Here is a 4286-nt window from a genome sequence, read left to right on the forward strand (position 1 = left end):
TTTTTTTTAAAAAAATAAGATTTTTTTCTACATCTCAACATTTCACTTTTTGCTCTCATATCATGTTTAAACTAATCAAATTATTCATATAATAACATGAGATATATATTACAATAATTAGATATAAAAAAGTTAATGTAAATTTAAATTTGTAATTAGAAATATGAGTAATAATTTTTACAAAAATTTTTCTTTTTTTTTTATACTAAAGTAAGTCATAAGAGTAACTAAATATTACCAATTAAATTATTTTATTATTATATAAAAAAAGTTACTCCAATCCTTGAACATTTTGCCCCTACACGTTTCAATCCAATTCTATCTATTTGTTAGGCGGCACTAAAAAATTACTATTATTTATATTTTTAGGATGGTGTCACCTGGGAAAGTGGCAACACTCAACTCTACTATAGAAATCAGGTAATTCTCATAATTAATCTTGAAATTGGGTCATTTTCATAATTTTTTAAACTTATAGTGTTAGATTCCTAAAAAAACCCATGTTATGAGATATAGGAGTGTTATTTTGATCATGAAGATCTAGTTGGTCACTCAATTTTTAGAATACTTTCATTTTGGTCACCCAAAATAAAATTCTTGTAATTTATCATTCAAATTTTAAGATGCTTTCATTTTAATCACCTAATCGCTAAATATCTAACGACAGTTAGACTATACATGCCACATCATGTTTATACTTTTATTTTGATCACCCAATTTCATTTTTTTCAATATTGAAATTTTAAATTTAAAAAGCATAAAAATCAATTAAATAAATTGTTAAAAGAATTTTGATAATGCCAACCGATTTGTTACTAAAATATTGAAAATAATTAAATTAACTAATTTAATCTCTTTCTAAATCGTAAAATTTTATTTTATGTTTCTATATTATTCTTAATAAAATCAACTCGAATAACTCATATTTAATAATTGTCTATGAAAAATATAATCTTGAATCTTTCAATGCTAAGCTAAAAGCAAAGGAAAATCCATTAATTGCTTGTTTATCGTTTGGGTAAAAATGTGATGAAAAATTTCAGGTTTTATTTGGCATGAAAAATAAAATTAATTAATTGTAAGGATTTTTCTTTACTTTTAGCTTAGCATTAAAAATTCAAGATCATATAATCATTCTGTTAAGAAATTTTGAACAACCAAAAAGAATTAAGTGTAATTAACGATACCAACATTGTCCTAATTCCAGAAGTTCAAAATCCAAAAAATATGGGACAATTTAGGCCAATTAGCATTTACAGTGTAGTTTATAAAATAATCTCAAAAGATATATAGTCAATAGATTTAGGAAGGCTCCTGGCTACTACATTGATGATGCACAAGGCACTTTTGTCCTAGATAGACAGATTACAGATAACATATTAGTGGCATATGAATTATTGTACTCTTTTAAGAAGAAAAGATATGGATTGGGTAATTTTGCTCTAAAACTAGACATGACCAAAGCATACAGTAGGATTAAGTGGATTTTCGTTGAAAATATGATGAGAAAGCTTGGTTTTGTGACAAGTGGGTACCATTGATCATGTGGTGCATCAAAAGCGTTTCATACTCAGTTGTGCTTAATGGAGGGAAAGGGGTTGGTTTCAGTCCTACTAGAGGAATAAGGTAAGGAGATCCCTTAAGCCCATATTTATTTATCATTTGTGCTGAGGGTTTTTCAAGACTTCTTAATATTGTAAAAAAGGGAAAGAAAAATATAAGGGGGAAAAATAGGTAGAGGGGGTTTGTCAATAACCCACATTTTTTTCGCTGATGACAGTATCTTATTTGGAAAAGCAACAGTGGAAGGGGCTTTAGCAATTCGATCAGTTATTAATGCCTATGAAAAAATATCGGGACAGATGGTGAATTTTAAAAAGTCATTAATTTACTTTAGCAACAATGTCAACGATACGGTTAAATTGCAAATAGGAAGGGAGTTGGGGGTTCGTATGACCAACAATCCGGAGAAATACCTTGGATTACTGACAATGGTGGGGAGGCGAAAGAGAAATGCTTTTGTGGAAATAAATAATTTTTTTTTGACAAAAGTGAAAAACTGAAGCATTCGCAATTTGCCTATTGGAGGAAAAGAGGTTTTTATCAAATCAGTCTTACAAGTCATTCCAATCTATGCTATGCAATGTTGCAGATTACCAAGTTCTTTATGCCGGGAATTAGAGAATATTATGTGTAAATTCTGGTGGTAAAATTTAAAAACGGATAAGGGTATTTACTAGTGTTGGTGGTTGTCATTATGTATCTTAAAGGCGCAATGGGGGATGAGATTTAGAGATTTATCAAATTTTAATAATGCCTTGTTGGCAAAGCAAGGATGGAAGCTAATCACCAATCCCACAAGCTTCCTTGTACAAGTAATGAAATCTAAATACTACCCATGAAGTGACTTTTTGAATGCCGAACTAGGGGCTTACCCTTCGTTTACCTGGAGAAGCATATGGAACGCTCGGAGTATTTTGGAATCAAGAATGGGTTGAAGAATCAGAGAGAGTAGATCAGTTAACATATGAAACAATCCATGGTTTCCTGAGGAAGGAAAATTACAATTTCAGAATATTGATTATAGGTACACTTTAGTTGCAGACCTTATAAATCATGAATCTGTCACCTGAAAGGAGGAAACCTTGAGAGGGTTTTTCCCAGAAGAACAAGCTAGTGAGATTGGATCCATTCCTTTGGGGAACGCTCTGCAACTAGATATAAGGTTTTGGTAAGGTGACAGGTTGAGAGAATACACGGTAAAAAACGGTTACAAAAGGTGTGTCTTAGAAGATTTAAATATGATGGGAAATGAAATTTCAACAGACCAGGATCTAACTAGAAGTTATTTTACAAAAATTTGGAGTCTAAAAATTCTCAGCAATGTTCGAATTAATCTATGGGAAAATGAGTTTGTAAGCTACATCTTCCGAGACTACATCCTCGCAAAACAAGTCCTCCAGCAAATGACACTGACATTGGTCCCCGTTCATGAAAATCAAGAATGGAAACAATGGTTAGCGGAGGCCTTCAATCTCAATAATGCATATAAATGTTCATGCTTAGCAGTGTCATTATAGGCAATATGGCATAACAAGAATATATATTTCCATGAAGGCATCCGACAGAGAACATGCGAGATTGTGGCTTATATTAAAGCATACTTAGCGGATCTTGATAAGCTAAAGGAAGCACTAAAATGTCAACATAACACAGTGATTACCCATTGGGAGCCCCCATCAAAAAGTCAAGTTAAAGTTAATTTTGATTCTGCATTTCTTCAATAAAGCAACAAAGCAGTATCGGGAATTATCATCAGAAACTATACAGGACTTGTAATAGGTTTGTGTTCTTACCTGATCCACAACGTTAGATATCTAACAATTGCTGAAGCGTATACATGCCTTAAAGGAGTCGTTTTTGCTGAAGAAATAGGATTTAGCGATGTTATCATGGAAGGGGACTCAAGGATTGTCATTAAAAAACTGCAAAACCATGGAAATGATAGATCAACCATCAGGGGAGTTATAAACAAAATAATAGCAATGTCAAGAATTTTCTGGAATATTGAGTTCCGGTTCATACCACGAGAAGCCAACGGAGCAGCGTATGCGATGGCTGCAAGGGGCAGAGGAAGTAATTTTTTGACTTTCTAGGTAGAAGAAACTCCATTAGAGGTTGAACCTATCGTAGCTAGATACCAAAGAAGAACTGACTAATAAAAAAATATATGGATGTTTGATGGGCTAACTTCGAAAAAGGAAAAGGGTTAACAAAGCTCGGAGGAACTCAGAAGATGATGGACCGGGGGAATGAAGTCAAGACGAGAACAAAGGATTTGCTTTAACAGGTCTACCGTTGAAATGAATTTTGGCGACGCGACAAAAGGAGAGAAGAACGAGGGAAGGTTAAGTCTTTAGGGCTTTCTTGTTGTGTGTTTTTCTTTTAGAAAGTTTGCGTTTTCTTCACCCACAAAAGAGCAAGGGACTGGTTTTATCTTAGGAAATGAAAAATCGAGGCTTCGCCCACACTTTCATGATGTTTTGTCTTTCAATTGGTAGGTTAGGTAGTTTTTTTGCTTTTTAAGATCATGTGCTCCCTCGTATCAATAAAGTGGCCGAAATAATTTTAAAAAAAAAACTCAATAAAGAATTCAAATGTAGTTGAATTTAAAATCCATACTATTTACATCAATAAAATATTAACTTTACCACTTACCAAAAACTTTATTTTAATATATGATAAGCTATAAAAGTAGCATATTTTAATCTCATTCTTAATGCATT

General features: G+C 32.3%; 1 long non-coding RNA gene across 1 annotated transcript; it reads right to left on the reverse strand.

Annotated features, from left to right (window-relative positions):
* Nucleotides 1-2057: 2057 nt before the first annotated feature.
* LOC107912471 (uncharacterized) lies at nucleotides 2058-4052 on the reverse strand. The gene is made up of 4 exons (XR_001688169.2): nucleotides 3586-4052; nucleotides 3357-3485; nucleotides 2630-2972; nucleotides 2058-2547 (listed from the first exon to the last, which is right to left on the reverse strand). It is a non-coding gene; the product is annotated as an uncharacterized lncRNA (long non-coding RNA).
* Between the last annotated feature and the right edge of the window lie 234 nt (nucleotides 4053-4286).

This window comes from Gossypium hirsutum, chromosome D11 (assembly GCF_007990345.1).
Source record: "Gossypium hirsutum isolate 1008001.06 chromosome D11, Gossypium_hirsutum_v2.1, whole genome shotgun sequence".
Lineage (NCBI taxonomy): Eukaryota > Viridiplantae > Streptophyta > Magnoliopsida > Malvales > Malvaceae > Gossypium > Gossypium hirsutum.